Source organism: Budorcas taxicolor, chromosome X (genome assembly GCF_023091745.1).
Source record: "Budorcas taxicolor isolate Tak-1 chromosome X, Takin1.1, whole genome shotgun sequence".
Lineage (NCBI taxonomy): Eukaryota > Metazoa > Chordata > Mammalia > Artiodactyla > Bovidae > Budorcas > Budorcas taxicolor.
Window position 1 is genome coordinate 35,228,770 of NC_068935.1, and position 24,848 is coordinate 35,253,617.

The 24,848-nt window shown below is 40.2% G+C and overlaps 1 protein-coding gene across 1 annotated transcript in view; it reads right to left on the reverse strand.

Annotated features, from left to right (window-relative positions):
• STAG2 (stromal antigen 2) overlaps positions 1–18,505 on the reverse strand; it is a 127,791-nt gene extending 109,286 nt beyond the window's left edge. Inside the window, exons 1-2 of the mRNA XM_052662833.1 lie at positions 18,404–18,505; positions 17,413–17,543 (exon numbers count right to left, since the gene is read on the reverse strand). The gene's annotated coding sequence lies outside the window, so the exon portion shown is untranslated. The remainder of the gene's footprint in view (positions 1–17,412; positions 17,544–18,403) is intronic.
• Between the last annotated feature and the right edge of the window lie 6,343 nt (positions 18,506–24,848).

Consider the following 24,848-nt stretch of genomic DNA (forward strand, 5'->3'; position numbering starts at 1 on the left):
AAATATATATATATATGTCACTTATAAATCACAACATCACAAAAGCCCTACCTCACTTGAGAGTCAAAAATATATACCAGATGCATTAAATTTTTAAATGAGGGGAGAGACAAAAATTATTTCCATGTGGTGGTAGGTGGGGGAGTGAGGTATTATAGAAGATATCAATATGAAAAAGCATTTAATGTTTTGTAGACTTTTTACTTTAACAGTATATGCACGATTACAACCATATAAAATACACACATGGCAGTCTGTGCTTGCTCTTGTCCAAGTCTTTAGGACCCCATGGACCATAGCACGCCAGGCTCCTCTGTCCTCCACTATCTTGTGACATACTTTTGTAACATTTACCATACTTAATTGTGTTTATTTAATATCTTTTTTCCCTACTAGACCATAAATTCTGAGGGCAGGGACCAGGCTTTTCTTTTCATTGATATCTGCAGTGCTGAGGACGATGCATACCACATATAGACACTCAAATATTTGTGGAGCAATTCCAATTCTCAGTATATACACAAAAAAATTTAAAGTAGAGACTCAAACAGGTTTTTGTACACCATGTCCATGGCAGCATTATTCACAACAGCCAAAATGTGGAAGGACTGATGCTGAAGCTCCAATACTTCAACAACCTGATACAAAGAGCTGAATCATTAGGAAAAAATGATGCTGGGAATCAGCATTGATGCTGGAATGGGTGAATTTAACTCAGATGACCATTATGTCTACTACTGCGGGCAGGAATCCCTTAGAAGAAATGGAGTAGCCATCGTAGTTAACACAAGAGTCCAAAATGCAGTACTTGGATGCAATCTCAAAAATAACAGAATGATCTCTGTTCGTTTCCAAGGCAAACCATTCAATATCACAGTAACCCAAGTCTATGCCCCAACCAGTAACGTTGAAGAAGCTGAAATTGAACGGTTCTATGAAGACCTACAAGACCTTCTAGAACTAACACCCCAAAAAGATGTCCTTTTATTATAGGTGACTGGAATGCAAAAGTAGAAAGTCAAGAAACACCTGGAGTAACAGGCAAACTTGGCCTTGGAGTACAGAACGAAGCAGGGCAAACGCTAATAGAGTTCTGCCAAGAGAACGCACTGGTCACAGTAAACACCCTATTCAAACAACACAAGAGAAGACTCTACACATGGACATCACCAGATGGTCAACACTGAAATCAGACTGATTATATTCTTTGCAGCCAAAGATGGAGAAGCTCTATACAGTCAGCAAAAACAAGACCGGGAGCTGACTATGGCTCAGATCATGAAGTCCTTATTGCCAAATTCAGACTTAAATTGAAGGAAGTGGGGAAAACCACTAGACCATTCAGGTATGACCTAAATCAAATCTCTTATGATTATAGAGTGGAAGTGAGAAGTAGATTTAAGGGACTAGATCTGATAGACACAGTGCCTGATGAACTATGGATGGAGGTTCATGACATTGTACAGGAGACAGGGATCAGACCATCCCCATGGAAAACAAATGCAAAAAAGCAAGATGGCTGTCTGAGGAGGCCTTACAAATAGCTGTGAAAAGAAGAGAAGCAAAAAGCAAAGGAGAAAAGGAAAGATATTCCCATCTGAATGCAGAGTTCCAAAGAATAGCAAGGAGAGATAAGACAGCCTTCCTCAGGGATCAATGCAAAGAAATAGAGGAAAACAACAGAATGGGAAAGACAAGAGATCTCTTCAAGAAAATTAGAGCTACCAAGGGAACATTTCATGCAAAGATGGGCTCGATAAAGGACAGAAATGGTATGGACCTAACAGAAGCAGAAGATATTAAGAAGAGGTGGCAAGAATACACAGAAGAACTATACAAAAAAGAGCTTCACAACCCAGATAATCACGGTGTGATCACTCACGTAGAGCCAGACATCCTGGAATGTGAAGTTAAGTGGGCCTTAGGAAGCATCACTATGAACAAAGCTAGTGGAGGTGATGGAATTCCAGTTGAGCTGTTTCAAATCCTGAAAGATGATGCTATGAAAGTGCTGCACTCAATATGCCAGCAAATTTGGAAAACTCAGCAGTGGCCACAGGACTGGAAAAGGTCAGTTTTCATTCCAATCACTAAGAAAGGCAATGCCAAAGAATGCTCAAACTACCACACAACTGCACTCATCTCACACGCTAGTAAAGTAATGCTCAAAATTCTCCAAGCCAGGCTTCAGCAATACGTGAACCGTGAACTTCCTGATGTTCAAGCTGGTTTTAGAAAAGGCAGAGGAACCAGAGATCAAATGGCCAACATCCACTGGATCATGGAAAAAGCAAGAGAGTTCCAGGAAAACATCTACTTCTGCTTTATTGACTATGCCAAAGCCTTTGACTGTGTGGATCACAATAAACTGTGGAAGATTCTGAAAGAGATGGGAATACCAGACCACCTGACCTGCCTCTTGAGAAATCTGTAAGCAGGTCAGGGAGCAACAGTTAGAACTGGACATGAACAACAGACTGGTTCCAAATAGGAAAAGGAGTATGTCAAGGCTGTATATTGTCACCCTGCTTATTTAACTTATATGCAGAGTACATCATGAGAAACGCTGGGCTGGAAGAAGCACAAGCTGGAATCAAGATTGCTGGGAGAAATATCAATAACCTCAGATATGCGGATGATACCACCCTTATGGCAGAAAGTGAAGAAGAACTAAAGAGCCTCTTGATGAAAGTGAAAGAGGAGAGTGAAAAAGTTGGCTTAAAGCTCAACATTCAGAAAACGAAGATCATGGCATCTGGTCCCATCACTTCATGGGAAATAGATGGGGAAACAGTGGAAACAGTGGCTGACTATTTTGGGGGGCTCCAAAATCATTGCAGATGGTGACTGCAGCCATGAAATTAAAAGCCGCTTACTCCTTGGAAGGAAATCTATGACCAACCTAGACAGCATATTAAAAAGCAAAGACATTACTTTGCCAACAAAAGTCCGTCTAGTCAAGGCTATGGTTTTTCCAGTCTATGGATGGATGTGAGAGTTGGACTATGAAGAAAGCTGAGGGCCAAAGAATTGATGCTTTTGAACTGAGGTGTTGGAGAAGACTCTTGAGAGTCCCCTGGACTGCAAGGAGATCCAACCAGTCCATTCTAAAGGAGATCAGTCCTGAGTGTTCATTGGAAGGACTGATGTTGAAGATGAAACTCCAATACTTTGGCCACCTGATGCGAAGGACTGACTCATTTGAAAAGACCCTCATGCTGGGAAAGATTGAGGGCAGGAGCAGAAGGGGGTGACAGAGGATGAGATCGTTGGATGGCATCATCAACTCAGTGGACACACGTTTGAGCAAACTCCGGGAGATAGTGAAGGACAGGGAAGCTTGGTATGCTGAAGTCCATAGGGTCACAAAGAGTTTGACATGACTTAGAGACTGAACAAGAACAAATATCAGCTTTAAACATAATTTCAACTTTACATAATTGAAACAACAGTTTTAATACTGTATACAATTTTAAAGCATCTCCCAGATGGGAGAACACACCACTTGGATTCTTCTCAAATTTGAGATGCTTATGGATTTTATGGTACATTTTCCTAGATTTTCTCCTATGTCGGTGGTCCTCCTGCCCACTCTTGGCCTTCTGTTCCTCTTTATTTGTAACTTCTCCCCACTAAAGACCAATGTACACTATGCATAGGGATCCTTAAGGTCTACCTCTTACTCATATCTCCTGACCTCCAGTTGCACTAATATCAGCTTAAGGTGGAAGTATCTAAAAATACAATTTTGCTTCTCTCAAAAATTAACTACCATTCAAATGCAAGAGCATAGTACAGCATTACTACTACCATGTTCTAAGTACATAATTATTACAAAAAAATTTATATGTAGAAAGAAAGTATGAATTCCAAGATACTACAAAATAATGATGTTAACTTGCTATGAAAATAGCAACTAAAACATAAACTTAAAGTTTCAATACATGGCAGTTTTGTTTTCGTTTTTTAACCCTACACATATACGTATGTATGTGCATATTATGGCAAAGCGAGGAATTCTCCTGTACGAAGCCAACTTATCTAGCTCCATACTGTGCACATCACAGAAAAACTATAAATGGTCAATGAACAAATCATTAGGCAAAATGACGGGTTGAAAGTTAAGACAAGCAGAAGAAGCTGGAAAGTAGACCTCTATTAAGAGATAAAAAGCCTTCAGAGAACCTAGAAGCTGACCCGAGGGCATATACTCCTCCAGGAATTCAAGGCAATTCATGAGAACAGACTTCTAAAAATTACAACATGAGACACAGCTGCCTTCCCATTCCCACTCAGAAACAGGTCCAAGCACAATCCTTATCACTTCTCTGTTCCAGGAAATGCCTATCTTGTCTATTAAGATTAAATCAGCTAATTCTGGGTCAGCTTGCAAGTAAGTCTAGTGAGTCTCAGGATACCACACAGTGCATGCACTCAACAAATATTATACAACCTATTATGTCCCAAGCACTATTCTAGGTGCTGGAGTTAAGGTAATGAACAAGACAAATATCCTGGCCTTCACTTAGTTTACATGGTAAGGTGGAGAGACAATCCACATAAAACTATGTTTGATAATGAAGAAATACAACAGAGAAACTGTAGTACAGCAGAGAAATACAACAGAGTAAGGAGAAAGAGAGTGCTGGAGGCAAAAGATATTTCACACGCTACGGCCAAGGAATACTTCACTGAAAGACTAATTACTTGAGCAAAATGTCCTGAAGAAATGAGCAACCACGCAAGACAGAGGAACCAGCAAGCAAATACAAAGGCCCTAAGGTATAGTTGGGGAAATTATTCAATTTCTTTAGGCCTCAGTTTTCTGTAAAATGAGTACAGTATCCCCTATACAAGATTAAAATGTAAAAGTAATATACTACATCAAGTATATAACATATAGAGTGTACTCAGTAACTGAAAACATTACAATTATCTGGGGGCCTATCATGGCAGCGAAACCCTTAGCCTATTGTCTGGCATACAGAAAGCACTCAGAAAAGTATTGTTATCTAATCCCCATAACAGAATATGGCAGAGAGGATTACTCATTTTATAGCCAGGAAACCTGAGGATCAGAAATTTGTCCAATCCTCTGCTGACTTCTAAAATTCCTATTAGGATGAACAAACATGCTTCACAATTAAAGAGAGGGCTTAAAATAAATACACTGCCAAGATGAGGAAACCATTCACATTAGTGTCAAGAGTCAGCAGTATGGTACTGTAGAGCGAGAACATGGGACTCTCAGCAGTTCGCCTGGGTGTCACATCACGTCTCCACCACTTTCCTAGGTATGTGTCCTTGGGCAATTTTATCTTTTTGTTCTGCACCTCTGTTTTCTCACCTGCCAACAGGATACAGTAATAGTACCTACCTCATACAGTTGTTGGGAGAATAAAATGAGTCTATTTTTTAAATCACTTTTATTTCAGTGCCTAGCATATAGAGTTACATTGTATTAGTAGTAGCATGAAAGCAAAAAAGAAGTCATCGAAACAGTTTTACCTTCAATGGAGAATTTTAGAAACTATAAAGATATTGGAGATAGAATAATAACAAAAACGAAGTACTGGAGAAAAAGGAAAAACAGAAGAAAATGAACACAAAAGTAGCATCATGATGTTACCTGGATTTAGACCAATTTACCACTGTCCTTAAGTAGGAACACTACCAGTGAGGCAAATGCCAATGATGCTTTGGATAACATTTTGTTTCATAGTTTATTTTACAAGAAGTTGAATTTCTTAATCAGATGTCACTTTACTGAGGATTACAACAAATTAAATATAACAAAATTTATCATCCTCCCCCACTCAACACTTTTTCAGGTGTTATTTGATGCTTATTATAAAATATGAAACACATCACATATAATTTCAGATTGAAAGTAATTTATTCCCTATCAGCTGTTGGTAGAAAATAAGGCTTCTCCTACCTAATTTCCGAACATTTTCTGACTACTTGGAGTTTAACTTCCTCAGTCTCATCAATATAAGATTCCTGCCCCCTCATCTCCCCACCCAAAAGTTATCACTACACAAGTCCATAAATCATCCCACTGGGAGGCAGTGTATCACCACGTAAAGAAGTGTGCTAAAATAGGCAAAACTGGATTCAAAAGCAGGCACTGCCACTCACAAACGAGCTGAGTGAACTTGGGCACGTCACTTAACCATTTTGAACCTTAATAAATTAAAATACCACCAACTACCTCACATATGTCTTTTTAAGAAATAAAAATGAAATGTTAGGGAGCCTTGCCATGTAGTAGATCATATAAATGATATCCTGTAGATATATAAAGTTTATCATTAATGCAAAGCCAACTAGAGGAGACTAACTGACTCCTACTCTTTCAACATGAGAACTTTTTAAAATGAGGTATTAATAATGTGATTTCAATGCAGGGTTACATTTCTAGAAAACCCAAGGTTTTAATTACCATTTGAGAATCTGTATACATATTACACAATGGGACAATTCAAAATCACATAAAAACATAACTGCTTGTCTGAAAAAGGTAAGCTACTTATAAGAAATAAACTGGAGGACATCCCTGGTGGTCCAATGGCTAGGACTGTGCACTCCCAATACAGAGGGCCCAGGTTCAATCTCTGGTGAAGGAACTAGACCCCATATGCTGCAACCTAAAGTTCACATGCCACAGCTAAAAAGATCCCACACTGCCACAGTGAAGACCCAGTATAGCTAAATAAAGAAACGGAAATAAACTTGGGTATCACCAATATTGTACATATAAGCATTACATATTTATACACACAAAATCATCTCTCATGTGACGTTTGCTACTTTTCTGCAGCAACCTGGATAACTGTTCCAGTCTAACTTTGAAGATTTACGAACTATTTCCCTACTAAACAATCTTTTCTAATACAATCCTGTATTGTCCACATAAGCCCTCTGAAATTTAGGTATATTTAGAACATCCAAATATGAATGCAACTACTGAATATTCCTCGATGAATAGTACCACTTTATCCACTGACACATGTAATCAAAACTCCAGAAAGTACACATATTCAAGCTGGAAAAATCCATTTGTCATTGACAAATTTGCTTTTGAAAAACATACCTTTAAGTTTCTGCTTCCCTGCCAGCCATAGCTACCACCACTTCCTCAATTCTCCTGCCAGGAATAAAGTCTAAGGAATGTCTTTTGGCCTGAATGAGTGGTGCAAACAGGGAGGAACATATCCCAAAGGAAAAATATTATGGCTTTGCTAATATTTCCTACATTTTCTCTACGTCTTTAACATAGAAGGGAAATTCTCCAAGGTTCATATTCCTATCTTTAATACCACTTCTGTAAGCCACAAAAAAAAGGCCTTTCTCAGTAAGAGGATATTAACTGTGTTCTTTGTAGTAACATTCTAATCATCGTACAGTTTGCAAATTAGGTACCAGGCGAGAGATACAGTGGTAGAGTGTGGGAAAATTCTTCCTTTTGAAGACAAAAAGGTTAGAAACCCAAGAAGAGTGTATCATACATCACAATCCTGAAATGGAAATTCTACCTTAAATATACCAAACCTGCATCATCATATATACGTAGAGAATGAATTTAATGAGCATCATATACTGTGACAAAGACATTTCAAGTTAACACTCCAAAGTCAAAAAGCAAAACAAGCATAGATAAATTCAAATTCCTATTTAAAAGCAAGCATTTCGAACTTGAAATAGACACACAAGAGTCCCATATAACAGAGTGATTGTTGATTGCCTCTTTTTTTTTTTACACAGAAGCACACTATCAATCAGAAGGTCTCAACCTTTAGATAACAGTGACTGGTTATAGAGGATGGTCATGGACTCTCTTAACTTAGTTTATTCACAACCACTCAAGACTGAAGCATTCCAGTGCTCTAACAACAGTCTTCAATTGTTATTTTCCCCCAAAGCTTTTCAGAGTAGCCCTTATTTTTAAATACTTGTCCCTAATCTTAAATTAAGGACACTATCGAAACTGCATTGATAGCTAGTGGTTTTAACATAGTATTCCTTAATATATAGTAATTCCAGTACACAATGTTTTCAAAAAGGGTTATTTTTGAGTCTTTTGGGGTGATAAAATCCAAATGACAATGCTGAGAGCAGACTATGCAGTTTACAACTGTATATGCCATCCCTGAAGGCACTTTATCTACCAGTTGATTTGTTGGGCTTCCCTTGTGGCTCAGCTGGTCAAGAATCTGCCTGCAATGCAGGAGACCTGGGTTTGATCCCTGGGTTGGGAAGATCCCCTGGAGAAGGGAAAGGCTACCCACTCCAGTATTCTGGCCTGGAGAAGTCCATGGGGTTGCAAAGAGTCACACACAACTGAGTGACTTTCACTTCACATATATTTTGTACATTAATTTCATAGGGGTCTCACACCTCTACCTTATCCATGGGCCCCAAATTATAAAACCCAACAAAAACTTTTTGAAAACACCATGTATATTAATTTTATGTAATAAATCACATCCACAAAATAATCTTTTGTCTACCAGTCACTATGAGGTCCACGAATTCCTTCCCCTTGTCAGAAATGCAGTCTCCCTCCTTCCAACTTCATGACGGCTTTTAGTGAACTAAACAAATGACTTTAAAAACTGAATCCATGCATGCTCAGTTGCTTCACTCATGTCTGACTCTTTGCAACCCCATGGACTGCAACCCCATGAGCCTGCCAGATTCCTCTGTCCACGGAATTCTCCAGGCAAGAATACTGGAGTGGGTTGCCATTCCCTTCTCTAGGGGATCTTCCCAACCCAGGGATCGAATCCGAGTCTCCCATTTTTCCTGCATTGGCAGGCGGATTCTTTACCACTGTGCCACCTGGGAAGCCCTTAAAAACTGAATGAAAGTTAAAGCGAAGTCTCTCAGTCGACTCTTTGCGACCCCATGGACTGTAGATTACCATACTCCTCCGTCCATGCGATTTTCCAGGCAAGGGTACTGGAGTGGGTTGCCATTTCCTTCTCCAGGGGATCTTCTCAACCCAGGGATCAAACCCGGGTCTCCCACATTGCAGGCAGACACTTTACCCTCTGAGCCACCAGGGAAGCAAAAACTGAATAGACCTACTTAATAACCTCTCAGTTGTTTATATAGTGACACCAACAAAACGTTCAAAAGTGAACTAGCTAGGGGGAAAAAAACACAAATTCCTCAATGAAATATTAAAATAACAGCTAAGTATGAAAATAAAACGCAAAGTCCTCTTAAGATCAGCTGTCTACTACTTACTCTCACTAGAAGAAAAAGAGGGAAAAGAAATCTTAGTTTACAAAATAGTAAAATCTGCCATTATGCTGAAATCATTTCTCCAAAGGTTTGAATTCACCTTATAGTATTCATTTTTGGAGAGGATGTACCACAAACATACAGACTGGGAATACAAAGCAACTGCAAAAGTTATCAAAAATAAAAGAGAACTATTAATTTTATGAAGTGACACATTCATCTACAAGACTTAATTTTCAAAATATGGTACAGAATCAGTTTAACTTCAAACAAGTCTCTAAACTAGACCCTTTTTTTTTCTTTTCTATTACTACTTCTCTTTAAAAGTCACAAAACTGTATCTCTTTCAGCTATCTTCTAAGAAATTTTCCATCTAAGAACCCCCGTGAAATATCATACAATTCACATATCCTCCTAAGAAACCTGTAAATGGAGTCTAAACAACTTAAGAAGAACAAACAGATGTAAACAGTAAAAGTAGTTATCTTGGAGTTTTCTGCTTTTACTTAGGAGGACCTCACTCAGAGAAGTTGCTCTTCAACATTAACACATAGTCATTTAAGTCTTCATTGTCATTTGAAAAGAGCCAACTGGAAATTCTACTGGATTTTTAAAAACACTATCTCCTGTCTTTTACTGTGGACCCCATACTGATTAAAAACTCCTCCAAAAGAGTAAAAATAAACTCTAAAATAAAGCAGTTTAAATGCCCACATTCACATTCCTGCCCAAAGAAATCTCCCAGAAGTTCCGAATCTCTTCTGACCACAATAATTGGGCAAGTTATTCGGCCTCCTACCTTTTTGGTTTCCTCTTCTGAAGTGGGGGTGGGGAGGGCAGGGGTGTTAATCAGGGTCATCATACATCCTGGTTACTCTGGGACAGTCCTACTTTATACTATTATCCTAGCATGCCATCCATTTATTGCCCCTTTCACTCTTCACTCTCAACAGTATGCTGGTTTGAACAATAAATCATATGGTCATCCTACCTCAGAGAGTTATGAAGACTAAATGAGCTAATATACGTAAAGCATTTGTAACAGTGCCTGGCACATAGTAAGAGTACAGTTAGTGTCAGCTACTGTTAATGTCAGTCACTGTCAAAGACTTCTTATAAAAGGTTTTGAATAATACAATGAACAGAGCTCCTACAATATTCCTTTTTACAAATGAAACTATGCATTTAACTTCCCACATTCAATATTCAATTCTTTAAAACCAAGTAGCACTAACTGCTTAAAATCAACACTAACCAATTTTTCCCACAAAGATGGCAATAGTATCAACTGCACTCATATTTTATCAAATATACTTTATCATATTTTATTTTGTAAAGGCTATATTAGGGTTACTGATAGGAAAGTAACCATGAAAAGTAAAACCTTGTTTAGCACTAAACCAAGCCCCTTAATATTCTAGGAGCCTTTCTCAATAAGGGTTCCTCATGTTATTAACCACAGAACTCAGAAAATGATCTGAGTGACAATTTCCTGAATTCTCCCAAGAATAGTACAGAGCTAGTATCTTTCTAGATGCAAAGGAAGAAACTAATTCATTATACACAATGGACGCCTTGGGGCATAATTCTGTAGTAGAACAGCAGTGGTACTTGGGACTACAAAGGGGAAAATACGGATGAAAAGACTCAGTATTGAGTCTGGGTAGAAGACTATCACCTGGAAAAATACTTCCTACAATCATTAAGAAAACAATTAACATAAAATATATAAAATCTGACTTATGGCTGTGAAAAGCACTAATATATTCAGTTTTACCGCATCTCCACTAATTTACCTTAGGCCAGATATACAATATCTAGCATTCCTTCAGATTAGGAAAGTTCCAGTCATAGTTTATGAAAAGCAGGAAGGAGAAAGGAAAAGCAAAGAAAACTGAGACCAAATTCTGATCACTACTGAACGAAGTAATTCAGGGCAGCAATTATTAACTACTACCTGATTAAAAAAATAAGAACAAGAAATTTTAATTAAGTGGAAAGATAAACTATAATAAAAAGTAGAAACAGAGAAGTTATTAATACTTAGAAGAAAATATTTTAAGATAACATTAAATAACAACAACATACCCCTATATAACCAATCAGAGCAGTAAATTATGAGAGTCACCTAAGTTCTCATTTTAAAGCACATGATAAACATGCTGAATGACTGGGGAACTATTCTCAGACACATTTAGCCTCCTTTCTATATAGAGACTAAATGACAGAAGAAAAAAATATTAGTCAAACTATTCTATCTACCATAGTATGACACCCCCCCAAAATCAAGAATACAATCCAACACATTATCTCATCTAAAATAATAATAAAAAAATTATCCCACAAACTTCTGTATAATGAGCATACTCAAACAAATCTAAAGCTCAGATTTAACTATTTAACCTTTCAGTATAAAACACAATGTAGACCCTTCATCAGGCAGCAACTTATCAAATCCTGTATATAAAAAACCTGCATTTACCCTGTATGATACATTTTAAAAACTCATTTCATAACACTGAAAAGAAACATGCTTTCTGGTCATAGATATCCTAAGACCTAACCAAGTTAAGAGAAACTACTGAGCTTAACAAAGAGGTACAAAGGTTTTGAGGCCAGACTACTTTGGGTATGAATTCAGACTGTCAATTTTTATTTTGTGACAAGTCATTTATTCTCCCAGAGCCTCAATTTCTCCATCTGTAAAACGACAACCATCTATCTTGCAAGGTAGCTGAGAAGTTTTAAACAATACATGTTAAAACACATAGTACAGTTATTGGCATTTAAGTCATTCAAGTGGCAACTAAATGAAGAGTTTCTTAGAATAGCTCAGCATTCAACAAGTTATAGGTCAAATCCCATTACAACAAATTCCAGGTTATCCATGCAAAAGTGTAAACAGGACTTCCTTTTTTCCCTTCCAACAATGTTCAACAGTATTTTAAGAATATGTATTTTATTTCTACACACTTATATTCTTGGAGTTGTACATTAGATTATCCAGAGTTTATAGAAATCTCTCTAGTTGGTCTCATCAAGCCTAGTCCTGTATTTTCCAACTAAAATTACAAAAAAGAACAGACCATCAACATTATTCACCATCCCCTCGTTTCAGGGGGAGAGTGGGGCTTAAGGGGAGAGGCTGGGGCTTAAATCAATTTCAATAATTTCCAGACTAGACTAACCATAGGTAAAGACTTGTTTTCTTCTGGTTATTACCAAAGATAGAACTATAGCAGGCAGACATTAAAAATACAGTTCAGGTAGCAGTTTACCATAGCTGGTAAAGAAATGTAGTTTTTTAAAATGTACATACACAAAAACGACTTCCTTAGCGGCTCAGTAGGTAAAGAGTCTGCCTGCAATGCGGGAGAGTTGTGTTCAATCCCTGGGTCAGGAAGATCCCCTGGAGAAGGGCATGGCAACCCACTCCAGTATTCTTCCCTGGAGAATTCCATGAACAGAGGCACCTAATGGGCTATACAGTCCATGAGGTCACAAAGAGTTGGACACAATTGAGTGACTAACACACACAAAAATCAAGACTCCACCAAGCAACACCACTCATACTGACAAAACATAAAATTTGGTTAAATTAAATGCAAAGCAGGCAACTCAGGAGACTGAAAAAAAAAAATCAAGCTGACAATTTTGCTTTCTCACATATCTTTGCCAAAGAGAACATGCAATAACCACCACTCATGATAGCCAGAGATACAGAAAATTATTATACAGGAAGAGTACTGAACCACAAATTACAAGTCCTAAATATGTACCAAATGTAGAAATTACAAAACTAAAATACAATGTAAAGAACTCTTAAAATAATCTGAATCTTTAAAGTTTCTTCTTTACTCTCTAATAATTGGTAATGTTTCAATATACACCAACACCCACAGATAACCTGGACTATCCCTTGCCTTTGCTATGCTCCCCAACTCCCAAAATAGTTACAGGATAGTGCTCTGCTACACAACAAACTGCTGTGTTCAGGTCTTTGAATAATCTAACAGTAATGTCAAAGTACTAACACAAGACCAGTTTTTTTTTAATATGTGAGACACAAAAAGGTCACACCATTAAAGAGATATGAACCTTATCCCAGTGATATGTAATAGACAGATCACTGTGTCCATCTAATGTAAATTTTAAGCTCAAAACTTGCAGCATCAAAAACTGAAGACCTCCATCTACTATAAAGAATCCAAAGCAGAAATATGCTATTCACTGTTTACTCCCTTCGCACACATGACTGCGGGTGGCATCAGTTAAACATACAGAATATTAAGCATTACTAAACTGTCCAAGGCATATTTTCACACTGAACCCTATATTCCCAAAGGATAATTTGAGCTTAAGCCTGTCTCCTACCCTAACCCACCCATTTTAATTCACAGATTCTCATTAAGGTCGAAAAAGAAAACAAGGAAAAAATAATGTATAACTTAATTTCATTAAAATCTTGAGTGCTGAGGCTTAAAAAAAAGCTAACTAAATAGATTTCAAAGTTGCCAAACTCATAATTTGTTGCTTTAGTAGTTTAGCTCTTGCCTCACCACAATAAAATAAATCTGAAGTCACAATCCTCATCATCTATTTAAATTATTCGCATACAAATAAGAGTTCAAAATATATACTGTCTGCTCTTAACATCTTTCTAAGGCTAAAATGATGAATATATAATATACAAACAGACTAATAATAACAATTATGAAATGTCTGTCACCACCCTAGGGTGGAACTTTTGCTTTAATAATGATTAGGGAACACACGTCACCAAATAGAAAAACTAAATATCCGTTATTTTGGGTTCCCTTTAAAGCTTTGACATACATTCAAAAATACATCTTATAGGGTGAAAAAGCCTGCCACTAAACAACACAAAACTGCAGAAAATAAGGTGCTTTATTTCAAATAATTTACAATGTTTTTGCAGGAGCAATTTACAAATACACTAAGGAGACCTTAATGTCGATGAATTTTTACTGTTGATGGGCAATGGTAGATGTTCTTAACATAAAACATTAAAATAATTTACACATCAACTTTTATTTAATAGCACCAAATGGTTAAAAGTGGCGGGAAAAGTGAAAGTATCAGTCCTGTCCGACTCTCTGCAACCCCACGGACTGTAGCCCGCCAGGTTCCTCTGTCCATGGAATACTCCAGGCAAGAATACTGGAGTGGGTAGCCATTCCCTTCCAACTCAGGATCGAACCCGAGTCTTGCACTGCAGGCAGATTCTTTAACATCTAAGCCACCAGGATAAGTGGGGGGAGGGGAGCTTTAACTCATTTTATATGTAAACATTCATTTTCAGATCAATTTTTTAAAAACCCACCCCACCCCCAACTGCCAGTCTGATACCTTAAAATGCTATAGCTATAGTTATTTCACAGTGGGAAAGAATAGCTAATAAGTACATTTATTTTTCAATCCTCTTCTCTACCCATTCATTAAACACCGAATACTGAAACAGAATTCAACTCCTACCTCGATCTTCTTACCAGGAATGCTCCCTAGGGCACCCGAATCTCTTCCACTGTCACTTATTCCAACTGCCAAAGCCCCTCCTATTAATAGTAAATCCCTTTCATACTGACTCACTGGAACTCCAACTTAATGAAACAGACACCAAGCAGAATTTACAAAATTTGCTCATGGAATTTTCCTATTTTCAAAGGATTAAAAAAGAAACTAAAAGTAGAGCAAATTCAGACTAAGTTACAAATAGTTAAAGTTCAACCAATTTATAAGCATTTATCTTGTTTATTCTATACTGGTTCAATTTAAATATTTTTTGAGTTTGTAAGTCAGACATTGTGTAATTACTTATACGCAAGGCCAGGTTTCTCATGCAAATAATATGTAAATATAAACTTGTCATTACACCAAAATTGCAAGGTAATATCAATTTTTTCTTCAAAATTTTCTAATTATGGAAACGTTCAAGTACACGCGAAAGTAGGGAGAATAGTACAATGAGCCCTCCCGTACTCATCACCCAGCTACAACCACCAACTCAAGGCCACTTTTGTTTCATCTCTACCTCCCACCTCTCCCCCAATTATCTTCAGAAAAGAATTGAGGAAGATATTGTACTAAGTACAGAGAAAAATCAAAAGATAATAAAAGTATCAAAAACTAGCAAGAAGTCAGAATTTAACAATGTAACTGTACAGCTACCCCATACAACTCCTTGTTAGGTTGGAAGATTTTTTTTTAAAGGGAAATAACCATCTTTAAGAATCTAATGAAGTCAGTAAGATCCAAAGGGCACATTTAAAGTTATATCTAAAAGGGTAAATAGGATTATATGATGAGAATTAACTTAAACATGAACAATTAGCTTGCATTCACGTAGCACCTTAGCTCAAAACGAGAAAAAGCACACTATTTAACATAATGTGTCATAAAACTACAATCACTCGAAAAACCGCTGAACAGTTATGCCTTAACTGGCCCTTCTGATTCCTAATTATAGATTGATATCAGTGTAAGAAAAAAAAACAGGCATTTTAACTTAACAGGTTTAAATTGCTCAAAATTAACCCCGCCTTTCGTTGGAAAATATATAAAAGCAAATCTAAACTATCTGAATTGTATTTCATTAAAGAGAAATGTATGCACTTTACAGGGCCCTTTTTTTTTTTTTAATAAGTTCACATATACCCTTAAATACAACGCGCTAGGCTCCGGATAGAAGTAGGAGCCCGCCTCCTGCTTTTGCTCCCAACCAATACGCAGAGAGAGAAGGTTGGCAGGAAAGTGCTGCGAGGACAGTAACAAACACCAGCAGCTCCCGAGCAGGCCCTGCTAGAGCCAGCAATGACGCACTTCGGTAACCCGACTCTTTCTCCCCTCCACCCCCGCCCCCAGCAGCGGTGCTGACACCGCCAACAGCCCGGAGTAGGAAAAAAGACAACAGAAAAAAGGCAGAGGTTGGACCGCACCAGGTTTCATCAAGAAACCTCGATTATTCCTCTTTCGACACTAACCACTAGGACTAAACAGGAAAAGAAGCTTCGTGCTTAAGCAAGTCCCATCATGGTGGTTTAAGAGTCACTAAATTAAGCTGATAATGAGTCCAATCCACAGAGACAAATACAGGGTGTGGCTGCCGTGGAATACGGCGGTCCGTGGGAGAAAGGGGTATGGAATTTACACTCCCGTGCGAGGGGAAGATGAGGCTTTACGGAGGGGGGTGGGGGAGACGGCCCGCGCATTTTAAGGAACCATCTCAAACCAACACGAGCTTTTCGTTTACTTAAATCTAACCCTACAGATCAAAAGTTTTTAATAGATACATCACGTAAACTGTAAATAACCATTTAATCAAATACCATGACCCTCAATTAAAAAACTACATCCCAGAGAAAGGAGGAAGGAGAGGGAAGCGGGGGGCGGTAGGCAACAACATATAAAACATTTCTAGGCCACGGCGGAGAAAGTCTCACAAACCAGATGAAACTACTAATGCAATTCTAAAAATTAAAGCTGGACACTGCAGCATGAAAAACCATACGATAAAACCCATTACAGCTCAGGATTAAAAATAAAATGACATATACACCAAGGAGGAGCGGAAACTAAATGTCGAAAGTACAGCGGTTTATTAAAAAAAAAAAACTAAAAGGGAAACAAGACATTCTCGCAACGGGGGGAAAAAAGGGGGCAAAAATCAACAATACGTTTCGAATGTAGGCCAGAAGAAAATGGGAACGGGGCTCAAAGTTTTACGGAACTACTTGATGCTGTTTCCCACACCTTCTCTCTCCCATGGCCCATCCGACCCTTTCCGTCCTAAAATCGCCGTCCACTGATCGCCGGGTACGCGAGAGAAGAAAAAAGAAAGTCAACCCCAAGCAAGAATAAAAGTGTGGAGGGAAAAAGCAGAAGCTGCCTACCTGGGGCAAGGATCAGTTCAGTTCGTGCCTTGAGAAAGACAGTGCGGGTGGGGGTGGGAACGAAAAGCAGCAGTAAAACTAAAACAAAAGTGGCGCCAAAACCCCCCAACAAACAGCCTTCCACTCCCGCCCTTCCCCCCTCCTCCCATGCCAGGCAGGCAGGGCCCCCTTCGGGGCAAGGTCTGCACGCGGGGGCCAACACCGCCAGACCCCAACCTATTTAGAAAATTGTTGCCCGAAGAAAACTGACCGAAGTCGGGCCTCGGAAGGGATGGAGAGATCGATGCCAATCGCTTTCCCCGGCAGTTCCCCCACCACGCGCTGGAGATGACGGGGCGGGGGAGAGGCAGAGGGGCCCGTCACATGAATGTTGTTCCCTCTCTAGGAAGGGAGGAAGAGAGGGAGGGAGGGGAGGGAGGGAGGAAAGGAAGGAGGGGAAGGGAGAAGGGAGGGGGCACGAGGGAAGGGTGTGATCAGAGTAGATTTTCCCTCGCCTCCCTCGGTCCGAGGCCCAAATATACACAAGCGAGCCTCCTCGCCTCCCCTCCCCCCTAGGTTCCCAGCACCACCATTTTGCTCTCTTCCTTCCCCTCGCCGCGATGCCGCGCTCTTCCCCCATCCTGACCGCGGCCGCCCGGCCTGCCTCCCCCACTACGGCTCGCACCCCACCCCACCTCCAGTTCGGGCTCTCCCAGGCTTAAGAGCCTGCCGGAGAAAAGGCACCTAAATCTAACGCTACACCGAGAAGCAGAGCCTCCATCTTGCGCTGCTCCGCGTTCTCCATTTTGGGCCACCCATTGGGGGGGTCTCCGTAGAGGCCCCGAGGGAGAGCGGGGCGAGGGAAGGAAGAGAAAGCCTTCAGCGAGGGTAGTCGAAAAGAAGAGTCCTGCGGTAGAAAGCCACTCTAGGAGTAGGAGGTAGGGAGGAAAGGGAGGGGGTTGGAAGTTCCTTGGTAATGTTGAGGGAGCGACTTGGGGAAAGAGGGGAGAAAAGAAGGGCCGGGGGTTACGCGGGGACGAGGAGGCTTCTCCCCGGCTTCACTTGGCCGCCCGCTCCACAGCGGGCCCCGCTGGGGGTAAAGGAATAAGAAGAAATTAAACGGCAAGAGTGCCCCGTGTCTTTCCCTCCCAACTCCTCTCTCGCGCCCTATTTCAACCACACGCGCCTCACGGTGGGCCCCGCGCCCTCCGGGTGCCCCTCCAAACTTCTAGAAGCTTCGCCTCCGCCATTTTATAACTTACCTCCCCCCTCAGCGTACACAGAGGCAGCAACGAGACTGTTCGCCTCCCCCACTCCTCCTTCCTGCTTTCTCAGGCCGGGGGCTTCTTCACCCCTGGGCTGGTACAAGATATTTTTCCCTTCCTCTTCTTTTACACCCTTGAATTCTACTCAGGGACGGAAGCTCCCGCGGTTCTAGAGCGGTGGGGGGTTTTGAAAGTGGCGGTCGGATCCGGCGGGTTTTTTTTTTTTTTTTCTCTCTCTCTCTCTTTTTTTTTTTTTTTTTTTTTTTGGTGGCGCTTCGGGATTGTTTGGGGTGTTCGCTCTTCGGCGACTTGGAGGCGAATGGAACGCGCAGGCGCCATCTGTCGGCCGCGAACCCGCGCCCGGCTCCCGTTGGGAGGGAGCGTCATCTAGCGGCAGAGAGTCGCCACTGCAACGCCTGGCCCCCTGCCCTCCCACCCAGCGTCCTCCTCCCAATCACCAGCCAATCGGGGTCGACTGCCTCCCGGGTTCAGCGTCTCCGACGCCGCCTTTCAACGAGGCGCCCGTAGGGGCGCGCCGCCGAGTGGGGTAAACAAGGTGCCGTGCCCGCGCCTGATTTACTCATTCGTTGAGCAGCGCTTCCGCCGCGCAGCCGGTCGCGCCGCGTTTCCTCTGTCTTTATTGGGGGGGTCGAGGGGAGGGCGGTAGGGATGTCCGGAGGAGCCCCGCGCTGTGGGAAATCGGAAACTGGGCTCCCTGAGAACTGGTGCCCCGGCCCCCTCCTCCCAACGCCGTGCCGCCCGAGGTGGCAGCCCAGTCGGGCATCACCCTTCGAGGTCCCCTACTGTGACACGCCCCGGCGAGGGAGCCTTTGGCCTTAGATCCCGGCCCCTCGCTTCCCCGCGCCCCCTACTCCTTCCCACACCGAAAGAAGTCAACTGGTGCAACTCGGGCACCTGATCCTAAGTGATTTAAGGGGGGTGGTTTTATGAGTTTTTGTTGTGTTTTGCTCGCTTTGGGCTTCGGATGTGGAGAGAAAACGAGCTGATTCTCCACCGGGAAGACCTAGCACTGGAGGGGAAAAAAACACTATTATTTTTCTTTAGACCGCTAGTACCGTCTCGCAGAAAACGTGCTCGGTCTCTCTCCAGGCTCTGAGAGACTTAGGGAACTGGGCTACTAGGTTAGGCCCCGCGCTCCACCAGTTTATTCTGCACTCTTGAGCGGAGGGGAGGCCCGGGACGAAGCGGAGTGGAGGGAAGTCGAAATTCGGGCAGAAGGAGTCGGGGAGCACCTCCCTGGTCTTCCCCGCCTCCCCCGCTCATCCACCGTCTTCCTGGAAGCGTGGGCGGAGGCGGCCTCGCGACTTAGTTAAGAATTTTTGGTTCCCTCTTATCATTCCTCCTCGCCCTTCCCTCAAGGTGTTTGAAATGCGAAAAGATCCCCTGATCGCTCCTCCGACCCAGTTAGCTCTAAGTCTATCGCCCTTTTTTCTGTTTTTTGTTTCGCATCCAGCGTCCCGGACCTTGGACCGCCGCGAGCTCTCTGGGTCGGGGGTGGGGGCGGAGTCAACTCCGGGAGGGCCTGTCCCCGTGGTAGCGCCGCTTCTCCCAGGACGGGGAGAAGTGACCTATTACAATGTTTCTCTGGCTGTTACAGAGTCACACAATAGTGTGAAGAAGAGCTCTTTGTTTCTTTTTTCTTTTTGTATGTTTCTTTAAGCTATTCCTATAATATTAAATTAGACTTCAATCAGAAGGAAAAAAAGGTATTTAATAACAAGACACATTTTCCAAAGGAGAAATAATGCAAGCCCCGTGTAAATGGTGAGGAATTCACCGGATAGAGCTTCTAAAGCATTTCCTAATGCAAAATAATGGTTATCTTCAGTCCTTCAATTACATCCCTGTCACGCCTGTCTTAGTTTCTCTCCTATCCTGTGTGGTCATTGGGTTTTGTTCGGTTTCTTTTTTCCTTGCAACTTCAAAAAAGAGTTATGGTATATTTAGTCAACTGGACAATAAAAGTTAAACATCTAAAACCTGAAACATCTTTACTTACCTCTAGAACTTTGTGGAGTGGAATACTATTCAAAATAAATTTCCATTTCTTTTATAGACCATCTTTGGTGGAATGTTATACAGTTTTTAATAGGTTCAAGTTAAGGATGCAGCTAGAACATTAAATAGGGAGTAGTGGAAAATTTACAGTTATATAAGTTAATGCAAAATTACACTTAAAGTAATAGAAAAAAATGGGCTCTGTACCAAATCATTTTACATTAATTTAGTTCACTTGTGCCAATTTAGTATCAATTGATATTAAATGATTTCCTGTTTTAGTATTAGCTGTAAATTACTGATTTTCTGCTCCAAACATCACATTTATAGTACATGGTACAAATAGTTTTTCATTTATTTTATAAATTTACATCCTCAGCTGATTGTCTATGTAGCAACTGAGACTTCTTTAAACAATTTTATACTTTGAACAAAATTGAAAAGTTCCTCTGTTTAGTAAACTTACTTTCATTTTGTAAAAAAAAAAAAATACCACTGAGGAAGATTAATAACTAACTGGTATAACATCAGAAATAAATTTTATAGCAGATAAACACCAATATTCAAGAATGTTTCACCGTAGCCCCTTTTTTTTTTCTAGAGTTTGTTCAGAAAAGTGCTGCGGGCCCCAGTCCTGTCCTGAGAAGTGGAATTTATTTCCTAGGGTGCTGAAAGATGGAGAGTACACCCTTAGAATTTGAAGACAAAGTGAGAAACTGTTATCATATGAAATATGCAACTGATGTAAAATAAGCTTTTAATCTTCATTATTTGTAACATGTCCTTCATGAGATAATATAGTAATGGCAGAAGAATTTGGTGCCTGATAAATACTGAAAAAGTAAAATTTAATAGTTAGAATATTTGATACTGTGTGAGGAGGAGAACACTATGTGATGCAAAAATATTTTGGTCTTTAGTAATGCTTACCCTGCAGTGTAGCGGAGATGATCCTCCCGTTTGATCACGAGTATGAATAAAGCATACCGCAGTTCTTTTGTTCTGACTCCATGTAAATGGAGCAAGCTTCTGATTATAATTAGGTTTTCCAGATAGTCTCCTACTTTACACAGCATACATATATGTGACCTAAAATCCAAAAGTTTAAAGATGAATAAGCTGTGTTCACAAGAATTTTAAGTTATGCATTGAAGTGAAGTGAAGTCGCTCAGTCGTGTCCAACTCTTTGCGACCCCATGGACACCAGGCTCCTCCGTCCATGGGATTTTCTAGGCAAGAGTACTGGAGTGGGTTGCCAATATACCATAAACAAAGGCAAAAGACAAACTATAAGTTGTGAAGAAATATTCGCTACATGAATGAAAAGCTAATTTCCTTAATATACAAAGTGAAAGTGAAGTCACTCAATTGTGTCCAACTCTTTGCAACCCCGTGGACTATAGCCCTCCAGGCTCCTCCATCCATGGGATTCTCCAGGCAAGAATACTGGAGTGGGTTGCCATTTCCTTCTCCAGGGGATCTTCCCAACCCAGGGATCAAACCCAGGTCTCCCGCATTGCAGGCAGATGCTTTAACCTCTGAGCCACCAGGGAACTCTCACAAATCAATAAGATAAACATATTCAGTAGAAAACTGAACAAAGGATATAAACAGTCAACTTATTGGACAATAAATGCAGAAATGGCTAATAAATATATAAAACATAATACAGTGCTCAACTTCATTTACCACTAAAGACATACAAATTCAATACCACTTGTACAAGATTGGCATAGATTTTAAATTCTGATAATACTCAATGTTGGTGAAGAAGTAAGAATTCTCATATACCATTGGTGGGAGTGTAAATTGTTAAAAAAAAATCTCATGTAAAATTGATCTAGCATTTCCATTCCTAAGAATCTATCATACAGATATGCTCATGCAAGTTACACAAAGATACACGTAGATTTTTATTATAGTTTTGTAATAAAGAGAAACTGACCATGATAGAAATGGTGTCATTAGGGAACTGATTGAGTCAGTTATCATATATCCATATAATGGGGTTCTATGCCCACCTTTAAAGCAATTAAGTATGTATATATCTACTGATACACAAACATGCCTAGGATAGGTTAAATGAAAAAAAAAAATCAGGTTGCAAATAGCTTTTATAGTGTGGTCCCATTTGTGAATGTGTATTTACAAATAAATATATGTGCTTGTATAGCCATAAAACATTCTCAAAGAACATACAGAAAACCTAACAATAGTTACCTCTCAGGAAATAGGTAGTATAGGATTCCAGGGCTTGTAATTTAACTTTTCACTTTATACATAGTTATCTTACATTAATTTTTTTTTTAACTGAACATATATTACTTACATAATTTTTAAGGTCTTATACTGGTTACTCCTGAAAACAGTTTGGCACTTTCTTATAAAGTTAAACACACACTTACCCTATGACCCAGCGATCTTACTCCTGACCATTTATCCCAGAGAAATGAGAACTTGGTTTACACAAAAACATATACATAAATGTTTATGGAAAATTTACATTTAATAGCAAAACCAGGAATTAACCAAAATGTCCATAAACTGGTAAATGGTAAACAAACTATGGTACATTTATACCATAGAATACTACTCAGGAATGAAAAGGAGCTATTGATACACACAACAACTTGGATGGACCTCAAGGGTATTATGCTTAGAGGAAAAAGCCCATCTCAGAGAGTCACACACTATTACTCCACTATATAAAATCTCAAAATGATAAAATTATAGTGATGGAGAACAGATTAGTGGTTTCCAAGGGTTAGGGTTAGGGAAAAGGGTAAGGAGTAACTTAAGGAGTAATGGGAGAGAGTTTGTTTGTAGTGATTGAACAGTTGTGTATCCTGAGTGCAGTGATGTTAACTTAAATCTACACGTGGTAAAATTTTATAGAACTGCACACAGACATGCACACACTGTATAAAGAACTGGTGAATTCTGAATAACGTCTGTACTTGAGTTAATAAAGTGTGTCAATGTGGATTTCCTGGTTTTGACAAAAAACTGTGGTTATGTAAGCTGTTATCATTGGGAAACGCTGTGTGAAGGGTACATGGAATTCTCTATTATTTTTGCCACTTCTTGTAAGTTCTCAATTATTTCAAAATAAAACCTTGTACTAAAAAATTTAATGCTGATAATAAAAGAAAAATCTCTGGTTAGTAGGTAATTACTCCGCTATAAGTTAATAGATTGAATTTCTCATTTACCGATCAACTTTTTGTGAACTGGGGAATAACTATTTAATTTATTAAATCCTTATCTTCAGTATTGTATGAACTTGTATGATTAAGGGCCTGATACTTTGATACTCGGGGAAGACCATGGACTGTGTTGTCAACAGGAACTAGACATATCTAAAATATACTTAGATATCTCAAATATCATATTAATGAATTTGCTGATTTTTTTCTTACTTTGAATAACATACAATATTTCCAGTATCAGTTAGTGGAACTGAAGCTATATAACTGTATACAAAAGATTCAGTCTTTCATATCCAACCTCTCCTGCTTCTCCTCTGAGCTGTGATAATCCTATGTCCAATCTGTTTTGCATCCAACCCAGTCCTGATTAGAACACTACCTTACTTCCTTGGGCTTCCCTTGTGGCTCAGCTGGTAAAGACTTCGCCTGCAATGAGGGAGACCTGGGTTCGATCCCTGGGTTGGGAAGATCCCCTGGAGAAAGGAAAGGCTACCCACTCCAGTATTCTGGCCTAGAGAATTCTAGGGTGGCAGAGTCGGACATGCCTGAGCAACTTTCACTTCCTTCCTTCCTTTTATGCTTACTTTCTAGCTCCGTTGTATTCTCATTCACTTATATACTTTCTTATTGGAGGTCTTCCCAGTGGCTCAGTTGATAAAAAGTCTGCCTGCAATGCAGGAGACCCAGGTTCAATCCCTGGGTCAGGAAGTTTCCCTGAAGAAGGAAATGGCATCCCACTCCAGTATTGCCTGGAGAATTCCATGGACAGAGGAACCTGGTGGGCTACAGTCCATGGGGTCACAAAGATTCGGACACGACTACATGTCTACACACACTCTTATTGGCTCAGCTGGCCTACAATGTTCCTCAAACACTCGGTTCAGTTCAGTTCAGTTCAGTCGCTCAGTCGTGTCCGACTCTTTGCGACCCCATGAATCACAGCAGGCCAGGTCTCCCTGTCCATCACCAACTCCTGGAGTTCACTCAGATTCATGTCCATCGAGTCCGTGATGCCATCCAGCCATCTCATCCTGGGTCGTCCCCTTTTCCTCCTGCCCCCAATCTCTCCCAGCATCAGTCTTTTCCAATGAGTCAACTGTTCGCATGAGGTGTCCAAAGTACTTGAGCTTCAGCTTTAGCATCATTCCTTCCAAAGAAATCCCAGGGTTGATCTCCTTCAGAATGGACTGGTTGGATCTCCTTGCAGTCCAAGG